Genomic DNA, 9,333 nt, shown 5'->3' with positions numbered 1-9,333 from the left:
TCTTTTCACACTCACTAGCTTTGGTGGGTTCCCTTTGTCTGCATATTGGCCTTTGTTTACTTCTCCTGCTCAGCAGGTGTCTGGGTTCCTTGGTGCTCACCCCTCCCACACCATTTGCAGCGCTGCAGCAGCCTGGGCAGGAGCTCCAGCTGGAGCAAGGACCTGCTCTGCAGGAGCACCCTGGCTGCAGGGACGTGGATTTGCTGCTGTGCTGTCCAAGGGGGTGATGAAGGGTCCCCTCCTAACCCCTGGGGACAGGCCTCCAGCAAGGACTTGACTAATCTGGTATGTGTTGTGCATCTGGGTTTCTGCCTTCCAGCTGCTTTGGAAGAGGGTAGCACAAGAACACATAGCAAAGAAAATCCCTCAAAAATAAGGGAGGTGGGGGACACAAAGGGTGTCACCTGTTGTATACAGCCTGATCTTCCCAAAGTGTCTTGGGATAGAATCTTTTACAGATGAGTAATCTTCTGCTTCCATCTTGAATCCTGCTCATCTGCCCTGAAATCTGGGAGAGAAGCTGTTTGCAGCCAGCCAGGTGTGTCACCCTGATTACAGTCTGGACCACCAGACCAGAGATGATCCTGCCACATGCCTGCCCAAGGGAGTCCTGCCTGCTCTAGCCACTCCTGCAGCTGGCACAGTCCTACAAGTCATTAACTCTTCACCTGCAATTCAGGAAACAACTTGTGCTTGCTCCCAGCAGCCTGGGCTGCACCATGCTCCAGTCTGGAAAAGCTTAAGCTCCTTCCTCCATCTCTTATCCTGGAGAACAACATACCATTTTCACTTTAGCTTCAGTGAGGGTCTCGCTGGTCCTTCTTACCAAGGGGATCCAGTCAGATGGAGGTGGGTGGGAGCCTCTGCATTCCTCCTTTGCACTGTTCCCTCCACCGCTCCTTGTCTTCTGCTCTCTGCTTGCTCCTTGCAGAGCCAAGTGCCCATCTCTTTCACCTCCTGGCTCTGCCCTGGTGCAAAAAGCAGGCGTGGGCGAATGTAACTTGCTGAAGGCATAAATACTGAAGCCATCCTCAGTGCGCACAATTACCAGACTATCAGATGGGAAGGTCTGTAAGAACTAAGCAATGGAAAAGGAATGAAGTTCATTGAGGGGTTATGACCTCAGGGATTAGTAATTATATTTTTTCTGCGTGTAATGAGATATGCTGGTGCAGTGTTGCACCTTTTCTGGTGCCAGTCTTGAAGACTGGCTCAGGCTCACCATGCAGCTGGCTGGGAAAAGGGAGGTTTCAGTCTCTTCAAGTGTAAAGTATCTCAGTTTTCTGACAATTTAGAAATTTTAAAAATCTTGGTTCTCTGGGAAACTAAAATATCTTTTTGATCATGCCTGGTTTATATAGTAAATTTATATTCTGTTATCCAATGAATGTATAACTATGAATTTATGTTTTAAATACTGATAAATTGAATGATGAAAAATCTAAAAGAAAATAAAAACTTCAAATGAATTCAGTGAAATTAAATACATGAACAATTGGCTCCATATATTTTCAGTAATGTATTTGACACACATAGTTAGTAAATTTACACACCTTAATACACTTGAGGAGTGACAAGATGATTTACAGATCCTCCCATCCTTTACTATTTAATCCTGAAAAACCAAAAATTTTGCATGTGACCAGATAAAAACACTGAATGTAAATTGGCTCTCTAATGTTGTTTTACCCTTCTCCCTTTCCCTGAGGCTGGACTCTAAAGCACTATCAACCACAAATTATTGCTGCACACTTTCTCTGTGGCTCCATGGAAAAAAACAGTAAGTCAATTATGTTCACAATCACAACACATCCAAGAAATGTTCCTACAACACCTCTGTCTATACTGAGAGAATCAAAAAAGGCTTTCATGGCCACTAAAAGTGGTGAGAGATGACACTACTCAGCACCTGAAGGCCCATTAAATGCCATCATGTCACTCTGCAATTTCAATAAATGGAGGTGGGCAGGTAGGCCATGCCTGGGCATGTGTTCAGGCTGATGTGTTGCCTCCTTCCACAGCTGGTATCAAGATTAAGTGATTCACCATGTGAGATATTTTGTGTTATTTGTGCTGATTACATTGTAGTGGCAGTAAAGGGCAAATACTGCATCACTGCTGTCCCCTTCCCTTAAGCCAAAATAAATGCTTTCATTCCTGGAATCTGAGGTGCCTATAAGCCCCTCAAGCTACCAGCAAACAATCCACAACATTTCTGTAGCCAACGGGCATGAATTGACCCTGCTGAAACCCCTGTTGCAACATGACACTGTAGATTTCCATTTAAATGTCACCTGCAAAAATGCATTCCCTGAGATGGAAGGGGCAGTGCAAGCATCACCTGGAAGCTTGCTGGCACTGTGGTGGTGCACTGGATCTTTGACAGCAGACTTTCACCCCGGTGTGTTTAATTGCTGGACTTTGCCTGCCAGCTGGGGTGGGCAGCACACATGACCGTTGTTTGCTACTGGGACAAGAATTCTTTGTCAGCTGCATAGCAGCCTCTCCAGTGTGAGCTGACACCCACCTCCATGGGCTGGAAACATCACCCCAGCAACACAGGGCACCCTGGGGTCCTTCACAGATGTGCCAGAAGTCTCAGCCTACTCTAGACCTGTTAAAGCATTCTTATTTGTTCCTGTGGCCTAGAGAATAGTCTTATGGAACAATAGTGCTTGTTTCAAATCCATCAAATCGTGGGGCGGGGGGAGGGAAAAAAGCCAAGCCATAGCCACAGCAAGGTGTCTGAGGATGCTAAAAGCCTGGAGAAGCCCATTCTTCAGTGTCTCTGCACAGCAGCAGGCATGGCAGGACCACCTCAGGGCCCAGAGTGGACTGGCAGGAGGATGGAAAGGGTTGGGAGGTCAGAAGGTTTCAGGACATTAAGTTCAACAGGAGTCCTTGGTTACTGTACAAGTATTGGTGACTGGCCACAGGTCACACCTTGGCAGAAGACCACAGGAGCTCTGGGAGTTGCATCACTTGTAGGGATGTGAAAACCGCCCCTTCTCAGGGACCTTTCAAGGCTGAGCACATGGGCATGACCTTTCATGGGCATATGCTCCTGAAGAGAGGAAAAGCAGGTGATGAGAAAGCCACAGCCCTGCTCATCCCCAGAGTCCCCTTTCCACACAAAGTAATTTCATTATACCTCTGATTTAAAACCCACAGGAGCTGATCATCTCTGGCAACCTGCCCCAGACTGCCTGGAGCCTGAGGGAGCAGCTTGGCAAAGCTGGGTGACTTCTTCACTCAGGCAGTTGGGATTGCAGTCAGATTTGGTGACTCGGTGCCCAAATGTCATGCTCCACCACTGTGTCCCAGGGCTGTCCTCCTAACTTGTGGAACAGCGATGCCATGCAGCTCCATGGAGTGAGCAAAGGAAGAAGAAAAAACCCTCCCAAGTGCTTCAGGAGGCTGTGCTGGGGACTTTCCTGAGAAGATTTTGCCGTGACCTGAAGTGGCCACAGAATCCTTGGCAGAGGCTGCCCACGGCAGGGTTGCAGATGCTGCACCTTGGCCATGGGCAGCAGGGTGTGAGCTGCCAGGCATCAGGCTGAGCACGCTGCTGGTCACTCCACAGGAACTAAGCCACAGAAAGGATATTGTCAGAGCACAGGATTGTTCTGGGAGAACAGGCTGCACAAAGAGGAATTGTTTTGCCATGAAATGAGGCCATGTTTAGCTCCAGCTACGGCTGGGCTTTGCCTGCCTGTCTGGGCTGCAGGCTACCAGGGGATAGTCTCCTCCCTAGCCTGCCTGGTATCTTCTCTGCTTCTGAGGTTGTCCACTGGCACAGTCAGCAGCACAAGTACATGCCCTGAGACCCATAGTGGGTAGGGAGAAAAAAGAAATTGAGTGATATGAAAACTTGTGGCAGGTCTGCCATGGCAACTGCACCTGCCTGGCAGGTCCGAGAGGCTCAGGGGATGGGGAGAGTAGCAGTGGGGCAGTTTCCATGGTGAGAAGCTGCAGTTTCTCCCAGTAACAGCTATATACTCACCTATCCGAAAAGTGTTGTTGTAGGCCTCCCTGATTGTGTGTGAGGAGCAAGCATCTTGCACCTGAGCTCCAGCAGGACACACGGGAGCACAGGACACAGAAGCAAAGGGAGAGGGAGCTGCATACCCAAAATATGGGTTGGAACACTCCTACAATTTCCTACTGGTTTTACTCCCTGTGTAAGTGAATACCACATTTAAGAGGAATGGTGGATGCACCCACAGAAGCACTGTGAGTCATTACTTCCCCAGCAGCTGCAGTGGGGCTTCCTCAGCCCAGGGCTCTCCAGCTCCTCCTGCCACAGCCCTGGTGCTGCCCGGCTCCTCCTGCCACAGCCCTGGTGCTGCCCAGCTCCCTGCCCAGCTGCAGGGGGGCTGCACACGTGGGAGCTCCACAGCCCCACTTATGCAGAACATGTTTCTCAGGGGGATGCAGACCGTTCCTCTGTTAGCTACTGCCACAGGCTCTCGGGGCAGTGCTTTGAAGTCCTGCCACGCTGCTGCAGCAGAGCAGGAGACGAATAATCTCTCTCATATCACACAGCAGGACCCCAACTTCAGTACCAAAAATAAATCCACATAAACATCCGCTGCATATTTCAAAGCCAAATTCCCATGGGAGCAGCACACCTCTGTGCTGCACGCCAAGGTGGACAGAGCCCAAGGCTGGCATATGGCAGTGGGAGACAGACACGTCCCACCAAAGCCACCTGGCAGCAAGCATAGAGGGCAAAGGTCTGCATTCAAAAGAGGAACATCCTGGGAAATGCTGCAGCTTTGAAATAACTCACAGACAACAATGCTCCAAAGCATGGCCTTTACCCCAATGCATGGCCAGCAAATAAAAAAGTACCCTGGGGCACAGTCTTTACTCAGAGGAAAGGAGATGACATACCAGGCTGGACTTAGCACCCACTGCTATTTCAGTGCAGCAACTGCTTGGGCATGATGGTAGCAAAGGGAGAAGCCTTAAAACAAGCAAGTAAATCAGTGACAGAATCTGAGCAGCAGTGATAAGATAGCTGCTGCAGAAACTACAGCTCTTAAACCCCTGACTTTAGAAAATATGCATCTCAGTCAGAAATATACATGCAATAATTTCCTTTCTTTAAAAAAACACACACACAAAAAAAAAAAAAAAAAAAAAAGACAAGGGCTCCTCCTCAGAGGAGCCAGACAACATAGCATGCTTTGAATTATGCTCATGTACAGGGTTACCCCTAGGGAAATTACAGAAGGTTTTCATTAATTTCTAAGTGCAGGTTTCCAACAAGGCAGCGTTCCTGGATTCAACCAGAGAGCTTCAGTGTCATAGGGACAATAAATAAACTGTTGAATCATATCAGCTTGAACTATTTTTATGGCATGAATTACAAATACATCCAAACATGCCATTTCTTGTGCTTGAGCTTTTACCACCACAGCATCTCTGTGAGGTAACATTTTCTGTCTAAGACAGTTGGAGGTTTATTGCACTTGGGTGGAAGGAGGAGATGGGATTTTTTTGAAAACACCTGTGTATTCATTTGTAGGCACCAGCTGTCACATAGACAGGCTCTGCCTCTCCTGGGGCCACCAAGCTCATGCAGGTAGCTTGGGGAAAAGCAAAGACTCGGATTGGGGAGCTGTTTCCTACACTTGACCACTTACCCTGTGTTTGTGCCTTTGACTCCCAAGCAGTCTCTAAGCTTTTCAGAGGTCAGTTAAGATGCATCTTCTGCTGCTGTTTCCATGTGTTTGTCTCTCCTCTGTGAGCTGCAGGTGAAGCTGCTTTGGAAACAATGCAAATGAAAAACTTGCCTGAAGACCCTTTGGCAGCACTGGCCTCATTATCTTGCTTCTTAGCATAAAAAAGTGCTCTGTCTTTCTCAACCCAACCATTACAAGACTTCTTTGGTCCCAGATGTTTCCGGCAGAAAGATCCTATCCTAGCAGGAGGATGGAAACCAACCCTGCAGCCCACACTGAAACCCTGCCATACCTGTGGTATGGAGTGTGGAGAACTGGAGAGGTTCCCCTCACTCCTTTGTCCCCCTGTCTTTTCAGCTGCTTCTTCCCTCACACCATAATTCATTTCCACTATAAAGGCTTAATGACATCCACTTAAAAAATCTGTAGGTTAAAAAACCAAACAAAATGTTATGTTTTTCTTGTTTAAACAGAAGACATCTGTGTGCAGATCGCTGCTTGGGGACGGGACAAGAGAACAAACAAGCAGCAGGTGTTTGTCATGCTGATCACTGGATGCAGAGAGATGAAGGGAAGTGGTGGCACCACTCTGAGCTTCATGGCTCCCAGAGATGATGCAGCCCAGGGCAGCAGCAGGACAGGCTGTGGGTACAACCCAGCATGGCTGCATGTGTGGTACAGACTGGGAACAGTGTGCCTGTGGGTAGCTGGGCAGGAAGGAAAGGCAATAAATATCTCTCTCCTGCATTTGGGAGGAAGCCAGATGAAGCACTCCTGTCACGAGGGTGAAACACTTTCCACTCTAACAGTAACTCAGGAGGATGTTAAACAGCAGTTGTATAAGGGAAATGTTGAACACTCTTCAGTCTGGGTATCCTGCACCTAGAAAAATAACATCAATTTTTAAACATCCAAACTATTAATGCTGAGATCCAGTAACACAAAGGAACCTGGAGAAGCTCCAGAGAACAAGCAAGTTGATGTTATGCCAGCATATTAAAAAAGTAAACAGGATGTTTACTTTACAGGTGTGTCTATTTTGCCAGACATCATATGCAAAATAATGACCAAAAAATATGTGATCATATTGATAAAGACTTAAAGCAGAGAAATATAAATATCAATCAACAAGGATGACAGACAATAAGCCTGTCAGACCAACATGATAAATTTTTGGGGCACTGTACATTCTTCAGTATCAGAGAGCTGGTACAGCAGTGTGTGCAACCAAGGAACAAGCTCATGGGTGGCTTGGCCAAGTGTGAAGCAGGAGAGGAGCTGCCCCCTGGGAGCTGGCACTGAGCATGTGTTTGCAGCAGGGAGTGCTAAATAGTGTAAAGCTGCTTACCTGGAAAAAAACAAAGTCATGATGTGTATAGACTTCTGTCCTGGGAGCCCTTGGCATCCCTGGGGGAATGGGGTTATGCAGCAAATCCCACTGTCTGCACCAGAGCCTGGCAGGTACTGAGGGGAGGTTTGGAGGACCAGAACAAACCTGTGCCCTTCTCCATCTCTCTTCAGCACCTGAACTGGAGCCCAGAGAGCCCAGCAGCAGCTGCCATGCCATGGCTGAGCCTCCTCCCTGCCAAAATTATCCTGCTTGGAAGAGACGAGTTCAAAAGGGATTGGATATGGTAGGGGAAAAAAACACAAGAGTTCAGAATGGCAGCACATCCCATGCTCATAGGAAGTGTGCTTCCCAATCACCCACTTGGTTGCTGCCACAGCAGGACACAGCCTGAGTCTTTGCCCCATCCCAGCAGGGTCACAATTTTAGTCTGACACAGTGCACCAGGAACAGTGAATCCCTGTTGGACATGCAGACCATAGTGACAAGCAGTGGACCCTGAATTCCATAGTGACTGTATGGGTAAAAGGCTTGTTCCTGTTCCCTGTTTAAACATTCAAGCACTGGCAGCAACTGGATAAGAGGTTAAACTCGCTCTACATCTGAAATTCCCATTCCCACAATTAGAATAGTGTGCCTTGGTCCAGTGTCCCAAGGGACACAGATGTATAAGGAGATTTGGATGTGAGTCAAGAAATTGAAAATATGCCTTAAAGCAAAAGGGACTTTCATCAGTTCAGTCTGTCTTAAAAAAGGAGCAGGAAAGCTTGATCATAATGTCTGACTCCTCTGGTACCAACAACTCAGAGGCTCAGTTCCTTCCTGAGAAGATTCACTGATCTGAAGGAAATTAAAGAAATGCAGTATCAATCTATGGTGCAACAAGGAAAACAGTTTCCAGAACAATCTACCAGCCATCGTAGCAGGGATTCATCAATTTAAAATCAACTGTTTTCCTAACAACAGTGCTCTAATTTACACAAGAACTAATTCGCGGCAGCCTGTGTCATGCAGGAAGTTACGCTGGCGAGCCTGGGAGCCTGGCCAGCCTCCCTGCTTTATAATCTACGGAAAAAAACCTGCCTGTGTTTCCCTTCCTCCAGTCCAATTGTGTGAAAGGTCTGGCCTGCCCCGCTGGAGGCGTTTTTGGGAGGCGTTTTGCTCAGGTTAGCGTGGGTAGCAGGCAGCCATGCCCTGCCTGTGGCCTGGGCTGCCCCAATGACTCCCTGAGCTCTGCACTAAGGCATTTTAGCTTTATAAGGAAGCCAGTCTGAGGGGATAAAGCCAAGCAGAATCCTAGAGCTGAGGCTCCATGAATGATGAGTGCCAAGGATATGACACATACATTATTCTGCTTTCCTTTCCAACCAAAGCAAGGACATGAGACAGAGCAGGGAACAGCCCTCCCCACGGTTCTCAGCACATCACAGGAATGGCCCTGCAGGCTGTCAGGCTTGCTTTTGCACAACCACTCACACTGGAACCAGTAACATGCCTCCACTGCCTTCACACCGGTTCCCTGCTGCAGTCAGTGGCATCCCAGAGAGCCAGCACCTCCACATTCATTAGGGAAAAAGCAATTCCACCAGTCTGGCTGGGATGTTGCCACTGCAGATGGACTCATTTGTAGTGGAGCAGCTTTGCTATTGTATAAGCTGTTTGTGCTTCCAGCTCAACTTTCTACTTCCCAGTAGGCTCAGTGCTTTTCAAGGGCCAGCATGTCAAAATGGGTCAATAACTGCCCTAGTCACAGCTTTGTGGGTGGTTTTGTTTGGGAGAACAGCTCACAGCCTCCACAAATAAGCTGGATCTGATTAGTTCAGAGGCAAGCAGTGCAGGAGCAGCTGCAGGCTGAATCTGCTGAGTGGAGATTTCCTCACCTGAAGATTGCTGACAGATGCTATTGAGTAAAACACACTGCTGGCTTTCAACACAAGTCAGAAGGAAGTGCATGCAAGAGCAACCAGAGGCAGGACGTTTGTCCTTTAGGATAGTGCTGTATGTGCTGACAGGCTCCACGGGCATGTGCCCCCACCCTTTTGTCTCATGGGAATCTCTCATTAGGCAGATTCTATGTTACAGCTCAAGGGCAGAAAGTAGAACAGAGATGGCTTCACAGTGTCCAGTTCCTAAGAGAAATGGGCCAGACTTCACAACCTGGCCCATCCAGAAGTGTCACAGTCCTGCTCACATTGAAATACCTTTCTGAAGTGATAAATTAATCCTGAAGCAGCTAATAAACATTATAGAAAACAGAAGCATGGAAATGAAATGAAATCAAATCCAGCTGGGATT

The sequence above is a fragment of the Taeniopygia guttata genome, chromosome 8, assembly GCF_048771995.1.
Source record: "Taeniopygia guttata chromosome 8, bTaeGut7.mat, whole genome shotgun sequence".
Taxonomy (NCBI): domain Eukaryota; kingdom Metazoa; phylum Chordata; class Aves; order Passeriformes; family Estrildidae; genus Taeniopygia; species Taeniopygia guttata.
The sequence above is the reverse complement of the archived record's forward strand: the minus strand, read 5'-3'. Positions refer to the sequence as shown.